Source organism: Sinohyriopsis cumingii, chromosome 10 (genome assembly GCF_028554795.1).
Source record: "Sinohyriopsis cumingii isolate HCF-2022 chromosome 10, ASM2855479v2, whole genome shotgun sequence".
NCBI lineage: Eukaryota > Metazoa > Mollusca > Bivalvia > Unionida > Unionidae > Sinohyriopsis > Sinohyriopsis cumingii.
This window is the reverse complement of record NC_142970.1, coordinates 75,347,298-75,363,961: the sequence shown is the minus strand read 5'-3', so window position 1 is coordinate 75,363,961 and position 16,664 is coordinate 75,347,298. Positions and strand designations below refer to the sequence as shown.

Genomic DNA, 16,664 nt, shown 5'->3' with positions numbered 1-16,664 from the left:
ATAATATCGCTCATTCATTTTTATATGATATTAAGTGGCATGACAAGGAGTTCAAACCTTTGGTATAGGGGTGCTCCACTGAGCTATTGGGCTTGACTTATATTTGGAAGCATACGATTAAGAAACCTTGATTTTAGGTATATGATGTCAGGAGAAGGAAGTATATAATATAAACTTGCATGCACTAGTGTTGTAAAGGAGGGTGGGGGTACGGACGGAGTGTTTGATCCGGGCGCTAGTGGCATTGGGGCACCAAAACCATGGATGGGCGCCAGAGGTGTTGTGGCGCAAAAAAAAACTTTGACTATCATCGTCGTCCCAATGCCATTTACCTTTAGTACGCCATTGCTTGCATGCAAAGTTAGAATGTATTTATACTTTAAGACAAACATTGCTCTTGTGGCAATGACAATTTGTTACTTTTGACTTGACATTATTATTATTAATAGCCAATGACATCAAAGTAGAAAAGTGTTAAAATACGCGTCGCTTCTGTAAAACAATACGAGAGTTCGAAACTCGCGGCGGCATCCTAATTCTTTTGTAAATACCTTTCTGGCATTTTTCAAAATTTCTTTCAAATTCGCTCATGCCAATTTTACTTTTTTACTTTTTATCTTGAAAATGTATCGTCTTTTTATATTGATACCCACATTTATCTTTCTAGGTGTCAGGCTGTCTAACAAGAGGTCACAATTTTTTAAACACCTTTTTTGTATATTTAAATTCAAACTTTTTTTTTGTTTAAAGTTTGCTCATCCCATTATTATTTTTTTGTTTGTTTACTTTTTGAGAATTTTTTTATGTTGAAACAGGCAAGTGAGCTAGGTACAAATAAATACCAAAATAGCCACCACTTAAATCGATGGATATCAGGTAAAATCTAGCATGGGTCCAGCAGTCAGCAGAAAGCAGAAAGTACAAGCTTCGACCGTTCTATGGCAGAGAGAGAGAGAGAGAGAGAGAGAGAGCACGTCTTTACCCTAAGGGCTACGTGGTATCACTTACAAATCGCTGATACTGTTGTTTTTAAAAAAAAATAAAATTCTGATAGAATCCATGGCCTTTCCTTGTTATTTTCATACATCATTTGCTAAATTTTGGGTTTATTCAAACATGATCTGTGCTTCTTCTTCGCCATAAAACGCTCCAAAGGAGGTAACTGTTTATCATTCACGTATTATTCTTTCAAAATATATGATTAAGTTCCTCCCTCACCCGCCCCCCCCCCCCCCAAGTTTTTAATACGTTTGGAAAGGAGAGTGGGGTGTTTGAAGTACGCTAAGAGTCGTGAATAAGGGATTCAAAGAAAAATTATATTCGATATCAAAGAGGAAATATAAAAGAAGAAAGAAAAAAAAACACTATTATGTCGCTGCAAACTGGATTCAATGGCGGAAAAAGAAGAATTGATAACATATAGACCTTGGACGAATAATGCGTATGCACATAGGGTCGGTAATGTAAAATATACCAAAAGTGACGGGAAACACAATTTTGGCTTAGTGTGTAAGGTCATTAAACATGGTAATTAATATTGATCAATTACAATCAAGATTTAAGCTTTGTTGAAACCTAAGAAACTCGTGCAGTACAGGGCAGAACTTGAAGGAAAAAAATACACGCACATTCATTAATGGGGATAAAAGCACTTTATGCTGATTGGAAAACATGGTTCTTGTTTATAAAATACGAAAAGAAACACCTTTGCTTTGCTGTCCAACTTTCGTCTACAAAAATCTATGTTTCGGCGCGCTGACATCATACGTCATAGATAACAGCCCCCTCCCCGTGTTTGTTTGGATTTACGCTAGCTGATTTACACTTTGATCACACCGTTTACATTCCATACATTTCATTTAATACCACATCATTTGGAATATGAGCTGATCATTCCATTCTGTTCTTCGGACCATTTCAACTAATGCCAGATCATTTGGAATCTGAATGCATCATTTCATATTTTGGGTTAAATCATTTAATTCTAGACTACATAATTTCATTTTATACTACGTCATTTGGAAGCAGATTTCATCAATCCGTTTTGTTCTTTAAATCATTTAATTTAATACCACATCATTTGGAATCTGAATTCATCATTTCATTTGTTGAGTTAAATCATTTCATTTCATCCTACGTAATTTCATTTGATAGTAAGTCATTTGGAGGCAAATTTCATCAATCCATTTTGTTCTTTAAATCATTTTATTTAATACCAGATCATTTGGAATTTAAAATCATTATTTCATTTGTTGAGTTAAATCATTTCAGTTTAGACTACATCATTTTATTTAATAGCACGTCATTTGGAAGCAGATATCATCATTCCGTTTTGTTCTTTAAATCATTTTATTTAATGTCAGATCATTTCATTTAACGCCACATCATTTGAAATCTGAATTCATTATTTCATTTTTGGGGTTAAATCATTTCATGTCATGCTACATCATTTCATATCACACAACATAATTTGGAATCTGAATTCATCATTCCGTTTGATGGGTTAAATCATTTCATTTATGATTTCACTCTACATCATTTCATTTAATACCACGTCATTTGAAATCTAAATGCATCATTCGGTTTTGTTCGTTAAATCATTTCCTGTGACACCACATCATTTGGAATCTGGATTGATCATTTCATTTGCTAGGAAAAATGATTTGATTTCATACTAGATCATCTGATTAATGTAATTTTGGCGGCGACGGCTGCCCATATGTATGCCAACATTCTCTCCACTGTGCGTGTTTTAAATGCAAAACAACTTCACCTTACATACGTCACTCTCTCAAAAGTACATAATAACTGGTGAGCGCCCCCTGTGTTGGCTGCTGGAAATAAAATAGCCCATAGTTTACGCAATATGGCGCCGAGTTAGTATGGAAAGTCCGTCAAGCATGAAAGTGATGAGGATGCCAGTATTAGTGTCATTCTGGTCACAGTCAGGTTATAACTTATAAATCATTGATTCAGTTGACTTAGTTGTATGCACTTTTTTAAATCATATCACGTTTTCGTTCTTGAAATCGGTAGGGGGGTACAAACAGACTGGTTTGTATTGTCAGACTATACTGAGTACCGCCACGTCGGCCAATTCTTCATGTCGGGTAATTCTGCGCAACAATACGTCATTTCTGTAAACATTGTATCACGTGCTAATTTGGGTCAAAAATCCATTTTGTATCCAGAAAGAACAATCGCACATTAATTAAGAAAAGTGGTATTCATAAAGTGTACCAAAATATCCCACATTTAGACTCGAGATGCACGTAAAAATGTGATTTCTAAATGGCACCGTGAAGCCCCACTCCATCATGAAGTCCATGACCTTCTTGAACATGAAACTCAGAAAATTCGATTTATTATGCATCTTTTGAAATCATACAAATAAATACATTATATAAAAGATGGAAATGTGTACCTTAAAACAAAACTGTATTTTAATCCAAGTTTCCAATTTTGCAAGTTGTAACAAAAGTACAAAATCGTCTGCTACCCAACTTATCTACTTGCCGTTAGAACATAAATTATCAACAAATTCCCCTGCATATAGCCTGTTTCTAAATTCTGTAGTAATTTTTCCCAATCAAGAAGACGTTGTAATCACATTACATCCTATTCATTGTTGTTTCTCTTCCACGTAATAGCTTAAGTTTCATAAAATGTTGACCTTTACTAACTTTTTTACAAGACTGGGCTAGTTTGATTAATATCTCTTGCCATTTATTTGCATTTTTACGTTGAATTTTGTAAAACGAGCTATTATTTTGAACAGAATATTGTGGTGGCAATTGCATCTTTTTAAATGGTAAGCATTGCTGTATTTTATTTTTGTCAATCGCTCGAATTCGGTTTGGGTTTTGCTTCAGCATTGGAAACGAAAACCTCAGGTGTGCAGAAATGCCCGACAGCAGTGTAGATCTCAACTGTTTCCAAACTTAGTTTGAAACTATGACCTATGACGAAGTACCCAACCAAAGTCACATGACACATGATTTATATTAGATTACCAGTATGTCAGATTTCATCTTATATCCTTTCAGCTTACATGATTTTTTGGGTGGAGATCGCACCTGTTTCCAAGCCGTGACCCATGTGCAGCTTCCCCACAGGGCTCAACTCCAAGCCTAATCTGATAAATCAACCCCACATATCTGGGTTGATACTGATGGACTATGTGCAGCTTCCCCACAGGGCTCAACTCTAAGCCTAGTCTGATAAATCAATCCCACAGATCCATGTTGATACTGATAGACAATCAATATCAACACGGGCGAAGGGCTGAGTTATCAGCCTACTCTAAGCCTAGTCCTACCATGTAAGACATAGCACGTTATTTTAGTTTTAGTGCTATGATAATAATGTGCTTGTATAGAGTGTTCCGATGTCGGTTGACATCAGAACGAGTAAAGTTTAACACATATGGCAGCCCATATCAACACTCTTCCACAAATTGATATGTAATTAATATACTTACTGTGCTGTTTTTATCCTGATGGAATCAAAATCTGACAGTAGCAAATGGATGCATTTTTATGTTCCATTGACATACATTTGAATTTGCTGAAATGCGATGGTAGTCAAGGTATGCCGAAGTATGTTCCAGTGGGTTCATGTGGGGGATATGTTTCTCGAATGAAATGAAACGTTGCTTACAGTTCCAATAGGTATATATTTTTATTCATTTCGTTAAAGAATAATATTTCAAATTAACCCAATTTGGCATTCCTGGCTTTCATCGCTTTCCAGCCAACTGAAATATAGGCCAACGAAACTTGAAAACAGGTACATTTCTTTTGTGAGAATTTGAATTTATTAGAGAAAAGACATCAGAGTAAGTATTAAGTCTGACTAAATATTATGACTTACTTTGTATAAAAGCGTAGTTTTTTTAGTTACCAGTTGTACGAGGTATTCCTGAAAACTGGACATTTGTTACGATGTTAGTCTACATCAAAACATGCTACATGGCACCATTATAGTTAGGCAGTAAGACGCTGATGTACACAACATAAATATCAGCGTTTAGATCTTACATGTAGGACTACTCTAAGCCAAGACCAGAGAATAAGCCAAAAGTGCATTACATACCACGATGTTGGCTAATTCTGAGTGTCGGGTATTTCTGTGATTTATAATTGGAGTAAATAAATTCCACGTCCAAATGAAATACTGGAGACAACAACAATACAACTAATTCTGCCTCAATATCTTATAGCATACAAATGAATAGTTTTTATAAAAATAAGGTTATATAGTCCTCTTATTGATCTCAGGTCAAAATTAACATTTTCTAATAAAACATATTACATAATAGAAAATAACCTTTAGAAGGTTCCTAATGTTTACAAGATAGCTATACTTAGAATATAAAATGTAGTAAACAAAATGTTCTTGACTGAACAAAATGTTCTTGGCTGAGTCAAAAATAACAATCCTAAAAGTTAACCCATGCACATAGGGAATATTTTAGCTATGAGTTATTTACAGAATTTTTTTATTAAAAAAAAATTAATCATTCAGGTCAAGTAGAAAATGCACTTGATTTTGGGCAAGGGTAAGTCCAACATATAATTTTACATTATCAGTAGCATATAATTAAATAACCAGAATTAAAAAATAACGAACAATGCAAATCAGATATACATGTACATAACACTAGATTATGATAATGCACGGAAACACTGTTTTACATGCAAACATTCATACAAAGCATCATTTTCCTCTATCCAATAACACAAATTTAAATGTATTTTGTAAACAGAAACTAAACCCATTATTTTATTGCACTGTAGGTAAAGTACTGCAGATGAAAGGAAAAATATACAACTTCACCAGAACATTTATGCTTGTAAATAATAAGCTAAGTACATAATAAGTCTAGACCAAAAGAAAAAGGGAATTCTAATATACGAGTCAGTGTCAGGTCACTGCTATACTGGCCTGAACAGTGCTGTTTAACTGGGGTTTTAAAGGTTCTTGATGGCACGATAAATGTAAAAGAAAAGAAAACTGATGAATAAGGAACATAAAATAAATTCATCGAGTGTGATGCCCTTATTGGAATCCCTCTGCTGTGCGAACAAATTACAAATAAAATATATTGAGCAAAGAAATTCACACATGGTTTAACAGTAATAGTTTTAAGTTCCAATCATTTTATAATAAAACTAATTACACTTGCATAAGGACATTTATGATTAGTGTAATTCGGTTCTGTCTACTTTTCACATTCCTGTGTTATGATAATGAACCGAGACCTAAAGGGCCATCTGATTTGCCCCTTAGCAATCCCATAGGTTTCATGGACCAATCATTGTTGGGGCATGCAACTACGCACAGTTAATGAATTGTAATCAGCATCACTTTCAACTGAACCACAAAGGAGCAGATACATTATCCTTATTCAGGAAAAAATAATTGGTATAATTTAATTATTCTATACTCCAACACTGTATTATCGTGGCAAACAGAATTTCCCCGAATAATATTGAACATGCGTTGTCTATCATTTGTTCACAGATGTAAAGCTGTAGTCAGGAAGGACACAAATTGATGGGAGCACAATTAACTCAAAAATGTCAACATTTTTGCTAATTAAAAATTAAAAAACAATGAACATCACTTTTTTGTAAACTGCATGGAATTCCATTGGCCAAACTTACTATGTCTGCATTGGTCTTAATTTTGAAATGCACTTTGTATCATCTGATGGTTGATGATTATAGGTCATACCGATGGTGACGTACATGTCATTACAAGGTTATGCTCGGAACTTCATTCCATGGCAGCCAATATGGACCAAAATTGACAAAACATTGCTTATGATCCACAAACTAAATAAATAAATTAAAACAATCACAGTAGTTTATAACAGTAATTGAGCAAATGCTGGTCACTGCTATGTGACGTATGACAATTTTGTCTTTACATTTTTGTGTCAACAAGTGTTGGAACACCAACAATATTATATTTTGTATGCGTATATAAGTAATGGGACACACAAATATTTCTTTCCTTCCCAAGAACATACTGTTGTTACAGTAACCTGCAGTATGGTCTCATAGTGTTCTGTGGCAGCTTGGAACAATGCAATGTTTTATTACAGCCAGTTTACTTCCTGCATACTTTTGATTTTGATCTTGGTTAGTTCCATGCTACATCATAATATTTTCGCACATCACAGAATCAACCTTTACAATAATTTATTTTTGAAAATGGTGTCCATGTTAATTTTAAAAAGTATAAGATATATTTTCTTGAAATCTTTAGATATTTAGTGGTGGAGTAATTTTGTCCTTAAACATACCTTCTATTTCATAAAAAATATCAATTTTCAATTAAATGTTTTTCAACATTTTCTTACAAATTCTTTGTCTCTAATGTATCAATGTGGAGCACTGATAAAATTGATAGAGCGATAATTTGTTATTTACTATATATTGAAATGAAGCCGTGATTCTTTAAATATACTCTGTGCAAAAAGATAAGAATGCACATTTAGCTTTTGACTAGTAGACCAACTGCAAACTGTAAGGAATGGTTAGTTTTATTATAATTTATATACATGATCTTTTAAATGACATATTTTTTTAAAAGAAAATGTGTGCATAGTCAGAATTGGGACTTTTAGTTTTTATTTGATATCAAACCTTTTCCGATATGTTATTTTATTACAAGATAAACAAACAGTATTAATAAAAAATAAAATTATACATAAAATAGTGATTTCATAAGAAATTTTAACAATAAAAAATCTCTACTTTGCACACAGTTATAGTTTCTTATTAATATTTTATATCATTACATGAGACACAACGTTGAGATTTTAAACGTGATTATGTAGATGACAGAATTTGATTACCTTTCTTATGGAGGCTATTTCTTCTTATTGAAAATGGTTTGTATTAATTTAGTATTGAGCCTGTTTATGCCCGAATTTTATCTTGATCATGTTTAACAGTCCTTCAACACTTTTCCAGGATATACAGAACAGTTTCCAAGAAAGTGGACAAGGTGGAATCTGAGACTTTTCTATCATTAATAAAAACTGTTGATAAGAAGAAAAAAAAATATACAAGCATTAAATTTAGATATATACATGTACTAAGTTGATGATAAAGTTTGAATAGAAGTAGTCCAAAATTTAGATGTACATGTACTGTTTTTATCAACTAAAAATATGCCAAATGGCAATTTTTGTCACTAAACGTATTAACATAGTATATATTTTGATTCACCCAAATAGGATTTGATTTGTTGTCATTGATATTATGGCATGAATCGTGCATTCCTGATAATAATTCATGATCTAAGCTTTGTTATGGCAAACAATAAAGTCTGAGGGGACAATACATATCAGGACTGGGTTTTTTTTATGTAGCTCTAACAATTGGGACAATAACTGGCTGAAATGGATATCAACACTTTTCATATCAAAATGTGATATTTTAAAGGACAATGTTCAACCTGTAATCATAAATTTTTTACTCTTTATTTTCAGATTCATGAGGAAGACAGAGGATGTTTTCAAATAGTGAATTGATGTCCTGTTTTAAAATACACTTGAAGTATTCAGATGACGTTAAATATTGGGATCAAAAGAAAGCATTAGAAAGAGCACCAGAAGAAGTATCAAAATGGCCGCATAGTACCATTCTTCATTTTTCCATGATTGTGACTTCACAGAGTCCACAAGCTAGGGAATATCAGTCAGAGTTGATGCATAGGCCACAGTCTTATGGATATCAGTCAGAGGAGTTGGATAACCCCCAGTCTTATGCTTATCAGGCCGAGACATTGATGCAGAGGCTACAAATTGGATTGAATTCCTGTCAAATTACCCTATTGCCTTCCTCTAGTAGCTTTCCTACTTTGAAAGGGAAATTTAGGAGCCGACAGTCATGGGGAGGAAAAAGGCTAAATGGTCATGCGGAACAGTTATTGATGGAGAAGCTATATGTGTACTTTTCATTTTTTGCAGACAAAATAGAAGCCAGCGGTCAAGTGTTGAACACCCGATTGGAAATTACGCAGAATTATTCACCATGTGAAGACTGTGCTGCTAAAATAGAAGAGTTTTTATACATTTGTAGGCATAGATACCATTGTAATGTAGACATTTCCATAACATTTGCGACTTTTTATAAAATTTACAGATTTTACAGTAAAAATGGACTTGTCAAGCTCCAAAAAGCTGGAGTGCAGCTATATCTTATCAATGACAACCTGAGAGAAAAAATACAAACTTTGCTGATTGAGGAATATAATATACAAAAGGGGACAATGAAAACTTGGGTCCAGGAAAGAAAAAAGTGGGATGTTTTCTACATGAATAAGATCAATGATGAATGTAATGAAACACTATCCCCATTTGTATGGATTGTGATTATTATCATAATTATAGTGTTGTTTTCTAAAATCATTTAACATTTATTTGCTTAATGCAATTTGTACCTAGTCGTCTTGCAGGTGAAACTTTGTTTTCAGCATCAATGACAGGGTTCCCACACTACCAGGAAATCATGAAAAAGTCGGAAGAAATGATAATGTTTTTAACCAACCGTGAAAAGTCCATGAATTTTGCAAATATTGAAGAAAGTTGGGAATGATCCGGGAATTTTCTCCCACAATGTGATGCTTGAAACAGTTACGTAACTGAGTTGTAACTGAACTGATCGTGAGTTAAATGTATCGAGTTCTAACCAGAATATTAGGAGGTTGCAGTGTGGATCATTTGGGTTCTTGCCATAAATATATTTGTTGATGCAATCCAAATGCTCAGTGGATTAGATTCAGTGGACTTTTTTGTTTCACAGAAAGCTCAATATTCGTATTTTTTGTATGGAAGGTATGAAAACCAGTCTAGCATCACAAGAGGCCAACATCGTGGTGCTAAAGCATATCCGCTTAGCGCATGGGCTAGCACACTTAAACGTTAAATCGAGTTATACCTGCATGAAATCAATAGGAAAATTATTAATTTTTTTTAGAAAATATGAGAGTATTACAATCGTTATGTCTTTAATCTGCTGAAAGACGATGAAACTAATGCGTTGATGAAATTATAGCGATTGCGATAGCATGTCACATGGGCACACAGAATCTCACAACCGTCATTTTAAAATATTGTATAATTTTTTTAAATAAAGTTGTATACTGTTTGTAATAAAAAATACAAAAACAAAAGAGCACAAAATTCTCTATATTTATTCTGAGACCAACTTCAGAGTTTAGTTGTATTACATGACTACTGCGTTGACGTGCTCTCTCACGAAGGAGCATGCATATGATAGCAGGGAACCAGACTACTCTGCTTGATGAATCAGACTGTCGAGTTTCTAGTAGTTCTCGAAATAGATATGTTGAGAATTATATGTTCATTCTGGTTTTTACAAAAGGTATCGGACTTTAATTTAATATAATTGAAATTTTGTATAACAACATTAAAAAGGAGTTTGTTGTTGATATCATGTGACTATTGGACTTCCGATGTCGTTGTTTGAGATTTGTTAAGTCGTGTGACTATTAACGCAAATGGCAAGTACCGGGTTAGGTTTCATCTAACTGAGTTTCGTCTAGTCTGTCAGTGGATTAAAGACATAACGATTATAATACTTGACATTTTTGAGAAAATAAATAATTTTTTAATCAATTTCATGCAGGTATAAATTGATATAACCTAGTTTAAATTTGCTAGGCGCACTGGTAAGCTATCTTACGGTGGCGGCAGACTCCAAATTATTGTTATGTAATTGCCCTGAACCCACACTCCTTCCGAAATGTCCATATTTTTAAAAAATGTTGGAATATTTGGCAGAAACCCGGATTAGAAAAAATTTGATTCTCTAAGCTAAACTTTGGTGCAAAACTATTACACAGTGACATGTAGCCTGAAGTATTGGTTTTAGAGCTTAAATGGAATGCATGAGAAATGGGAAATTGTTGTCCCTTTTATTATATATTAAGAAACGATAAGAGCCGATGTATAAATACAGGTTTGGGGACTGGTTCATTGAACAAGAAGACAAGTTGATTTTACAGGAAATTCAGTCCTCCTTTAAACAACAATATATAAGTTTGAAGTTCTTCTGTTAAAATTTAAATCGGCCCTTTTGGAATTGTTAACCAGATCGTTTTAAGGAGTTTAGGTTGGTTCAAAAATCTTGTTTGAGATTTTATTGGCAGACATAATCAGAGGGTTAAACTTTTCTTTTGTAACAGTATAAGATTCTAAAACTTTGCATTTATTTGGGTCTTTTTATACTGTGATAGGAAATGTTTACTTTGTATAACATGCACACCTTTTGCTCTAGAAATCTTTGGAATTAAGGAAAATGACACAATAAGTGAAACAAAATAGTTTATGCTCCTTATGTTGTTTTCATGTAGCAACATAATGTAGGTCAACAAAATAAAGTTAGAATTTGTATTCTGTATATCGAAATGGCCTTAAATGCCAATTTATGGGAATATAATCAAATTTGTTTGTGTGACTCATTTTGTAGTTTTGTACATGATCATCTTTTCTGACATGTTTTGGAGATTCTTGAAAGAGAAACATCTTCAGATTTGGAAATACATGTTTTATAATCCAAAATGTTCTTTATGTCCATTCAGTAATGGTCATATGTTAACCTTGAAAAAATTAATTGCATCCTGGAAAAGACCTGGAAATGTATATTTAGCAAAGCATAGGAACCATGCAATGAGTACTTTACCTTGCTGCTTTGTGTCTTGCAGTTAACTTTATTTTAAAGATTAGTTGGTGATTACAAGTTTTCAGTTTCTGTTTTTAGACTTGATGTATTGCTGATTACATCCTACTGCTCATGTCATTCAGCATTCACACAGCTTTTGCTCCACAAAAAATGCAATTCAGAATTTTCTCTTGGTCTATGCTTTACTGAACCAAGGAAAAAAGTTCATTACAAACCCTTTGCTTGTCAACCCATTTTGAGTTTGCTAAGATTTTCTTCAGCATCATTATGTGTTTTCACCATGATAATGATTACTTACAACCTTGAAATAATGAGGAGAAAAAAAGATTTGAATTTTTTCATGGTGAGTCATATATTATCTGTTTGTCATAATTTGATACTGCAGTTTAGCATCGCATTCTGAACACAGATGTCACTCTAAATTTCTAAAGAAAGTTTATGGCTAAAAGTCAAAGAATTGTGACCCAAAGGAATAGGATTGTTTTACTGTATTGCACAGCAGCCATGAGAGACCGAGTGGTCTAAAGCACATGCCTTTACCAACCACTGACAGCTTACTTCTCTCTGCATGGGTTCAGCCATAAGGGTATGTGAGAAAGTTTCCCAGCAGCTTCCCATAGGTCAGTGGTTCTTAGTTTGGCTTTCCCGGGTTCTTCCTCCATTAGTTATACTGGCTGCCATATATAGCCACCCTATCATGTGCTGAAAGATGGAGTTAAACCCAAAACAATGACTTATGAAAACAAGGACACATAAAAAGTGACCTGCACTTTTTGTTGGCCAAGGATATTTTTACATTACTTAGTCTTGCTGGGCACCAAGCATCATTGGAGCTTAATTCAGTATACAGATATGTTTGCTCAAAGCAAAGCCCTCACCCCATTCCTACATTCTTTACTTTGAACAGATAAACTTGATGAAGTTATTAGAGGGTTTTCAAGAACTTGAATATATATCTTTTTAGTGAAATACAGAGGTCTTGGAAATGCTTAATCACCTCTATTTTGATGCAAATTTGTTTTCTGGGATGCAGAAAATCAATTATGCAAGAGTCCTCCATACACACCATAGCTGGGTGGCAAATTCAAAAGCTTGCCAGTCCTGCTTCAGCCACAATCTCAGTGGGAAAATGCGTTGATCAACTGATCATTTAGCTGTGATGATATTTACAATGACACAAGTCAGTGGCTGAAAGGCCCCCAGATGTACATGTTATCATTATAAGATTACACCAAAAGAACATGACACAATAACTGGGCGGTAAGTTCAAAGAACTTGACAAGCTGCTGTATGGTGGGAAAATGTGCTGATTTTATGGGGTGGGTGGGGGTGGTATCTCTCTTTTTTCTTTTTTTTTCAGACCACTTAACGGAGGCCCCCTGCCCTCTCTGTAATGTTACCCAAGTCATTAGTATATTCTGTACACCCGGTGTTAGTGTATGCTATATTTAGAAGTTATGAATGTTATAATTTACAGGTGTTTTTGTCTAGAAAGTGTTGATATGATTGTTATTATTTGTTTGTATGAGTTATTGTATATTTGTAATAGTTATGTATAAATTGAATTTTGTATAACGTATTTTCCTTCCGGATCTTTTTTTGTTTGCTTTTTATTGGGGTTTTGTATTTGTACTTTTCACTGTCATCTTCAGGTGTTGTTTGTGTTTGTTCATCTTATATTGGGTGCTTCTGGTTTAGTGACCTTATTGCTTTCTTCTTCAGTCCTTTCTCTTTTCTGTAGTCCATGAGGGCCTCGAGTGGTCTAAAGCGCTCTCCGTTACAGATCACTGCCAACTCACCTCTTTCTGAGTGGGTTCGAGTCTCAGGCTCGGCCAATGTGGATATGTGATAAAGCTTGTAGTCCATGAAATAAAGCTTGTTTGGCGTTTTGGTTTACGTTTTATGCTGTTGCTGCTTGTGTTGTTTTTATTATTTCTCTGCTTTTTGCATTTCCATTAGTTGTTATTGTAGATTTTGTTTTCGCCTGTTTTTTTTTTTTTGGGGGGGTCTTCACTTTTGTGTTGTTTGGTTTGTTGCTGCTTCTGCTGTTGGCTCCTCTTTCCTGTTTCTCGACTGTGTTTGGGTTTTATTTGTTGATGATTTTCATTTGATTCTTGTTTTATTTGTTTCGTGTTTTGTTCTTCGACAGTTGGTTCCTTTACTAGCTGTATGTTCTGGACTTTTTATACATGTTGTTGTTTGTTAGCAATCTGTTTGGGGTAAGTGGTTAATTCACTGATGTGGGTTGTCCCATCTGGTCTTTCTCATTCATGTTGTGATGTCTGAATTTTTGGGTGATGTCCCACTTTCCCACTTTTCTTACACTTCCAGTGGTAGATACAGTACCACATCCTTACGAGGAATCCGTGTAGGAAAGAATTTCTTTATTGTCTTGATCCTATCTTTTTCAATTTCTAGGATCATTACTCCGTTTTGTATTGGAAATACAGAGTGGGTGTCCATTCTTGCCTTCTCCACCTTGATTTGAAACTTTTTCTAAGGGGATATCTGTTATGTGTAGTTCTGCTGTTCTTTATTTTTAATCTTTCACAGGATAGGTGTTGGTTCTTAAATTTGTAAAATCTGCTCTCCTATTTCCATCTTCCCATATAGTATTATCAGTGAGTTTCCAACTGGTCTTGGGATATATCCCTTGTCTCCTTTTCTGTTCAGTGGCTCCACTAGTTTGGTGAATTCTTTGTTACTGAATTCCAGAGCAATCATTACTATTGTCATCATGGTTTGTTTTCTCAATTTCTTGTGTTCCTTTTTATAAGAACATTCTCAATCCTTTTCATATGAAAATAGTTCTCCAATTCTGACAGTTCTCTATTTTGTGACATTTCTGTGTTTGCTGTGCAGCACATGAGCGCAGTTCACTTTTTTGTTCTGGTTAATGTGTATATATATATATATATATATATATATATATATATATATATATATATATATATATATATTATGTATTTTTATCTTATGCTAGTCACTGCATATTCGCACAAAACTTGTCACACTTATAATTCCGGTCTTGTCTTAGAATCCTGTGGACTTGAGGACAGTTTGCTTCATTAAATCAGGTGAATATTCAAAGATCTAGAATGAGTGTCAGAATGTGCTGATTTTACATTGACTGAATTCTGAGGCAGAAAGACCCAGAGATGCACACGTGGTCATTATAAGAGTACATCAAGTGAACAAATTTAGCTTTCCTTTTGGTGTTCATTTCCAAATGTAGTAGAATAAGTCAAGCGTTTGACATCGAAATCAAGACATGTTGAGACTTGGACAAAATGGCGTTTGCACAAATTTGGACACGTATTTTGCGGTTAAACCCCAAAATGATGAAGATTGTAATGCGATTCAGAAGAGTGATGAAATTGCTAGAACTGGTCGTTCAGATGGAACAGTAGCCAAGTGTAAGAAACTGTGTGATGCTGGGCTTAGTGTTTGGAATGAGGTCTTTCCTTTAAACTACAAATTCAATCTCACTCTGATGGACAAACAAGAGCTTATGTTGTGGTGTAAAGAATTTGGAAAGTTTAACTCAAAGACACCCATTTGTTCTTCTAATCTGGTCATTTAGCCACTAAAGATAGGCCCGGTATGCCTATGGAGACTGCAACTTTTGCTGGTGGGACTCCAGTTTTTGCTATCTTAGTTTGAAAATCGTAATAAAACCTCTGAAATATATCCTTTTAAGATCTTTTTAGTCAAATAGCCATAATTTTTTTTAATGCATGATGTTTTTATTTTGATATTTTTATTCAAATACTTTTGAAACAAATTGTTTAATTTTTATATTGTTATCATTATTATTTGTTATGAGTCTATACTCAAAATAAGTAACCGAAAAGAGTGAAGACAACAAGCTTTGTAAAATTTAAAAATGTATTTCCCTAGAATACAAAGTGAAAAATAACTTAAGAGTATTGCAAATTAAATCCAAAAATATTCCAAGAATTAAGGACACAACTCCTAGTAATAAAAAGTCCTGAATAAAACTAGTTAAAGTCCCAAAAAGATCCAGAATTGAAGGCAATGATGTATATATTATGCCCTACGAAGTAGTGATGTGTCAACAGTCCCTTGTTGAATCACAGAAATATTATTCCATGTTTAAATTCAACATATATCCAAGTGAATGTCTTTATCCAAGAATTTTATCGGAGCACTTTTGTATTTCCAGACTAATTTGAAGAAAATAAAATTCTGCCCAAACTGGTCACAACATAATACAACTTAAATTGCTAGATGTTAAAACACGACTGGTAAAATCCTGTCACAAGATAATATAGTTCTCTGATTGACCTCAGATCACAATTAGCATTTTCTAAAAACAATGATTATGTAATGGAAAATAACCTAGAATGATCCAATGAGCCTTGTTTATTTACAATGCAGTAGCCTACAAAATTCACTTAGGAATCTCCAAAATCCTGAACTTGATCAACATATTTGCTCCTTTGATTACCTGAATAATAATTCTGTTAATAAGATCATACACACAGAGAATGATGAAGCTGTTATTAGCCATTTACATAAATTAATTTTTTTTTAAAAGTCAATCAGGTCAAGCAGAAATGAACTCAATTTTGGACAAGGTCAAGTCAGCAAACATTGTTGCATTATAATAACATGTAATGAAATAAAAGAAAATTTAACAGACAATTAAATTAAGTATACATAACATATTACATTTTTTGTTAGAATCAAATGTTATTTTGAAAACAATAAAATATATTACAAATGCAAATAATAAGAATACAGACACCACACTTAGCAGTATCTCACCCAGGCCTGGCAAAGGGGCATGAACCATTGTTAATCTTCTGGAACTAAGGAAGCTTACCGGTATATCGTCCAAAAAATTGTAACCTGCAAATGATTTAGTGGAGTAATAAGTATTTTTCAATGATCAATAAACTAAGTCGATACAGTTGA

At 33.8% G+C, this 16,664-nt stretch overlaps 1 long non-coding RNA gene across 1 annotated transcript; it reads left to right on the top strand.

Moving 5' to 3' along the window:
• Nucleotides 1–2,862: 2,862 nt before the first annotated feature.
• On the top strand, nt 2,863–16,659 carry LOC149790405 (uncharacterized). Its single transcript, XR_016423832.1, has 3 exons — nt 2,863–2,949; nt 4,047–4,321; nt 8,507–16,659. It is a non-coding gene; the product is annotated as an uncharacterized LOC149790405 (long non-coding RNA).
• Nucleotides 16,660–16,664: the final 5 nt, after the last annotated feature.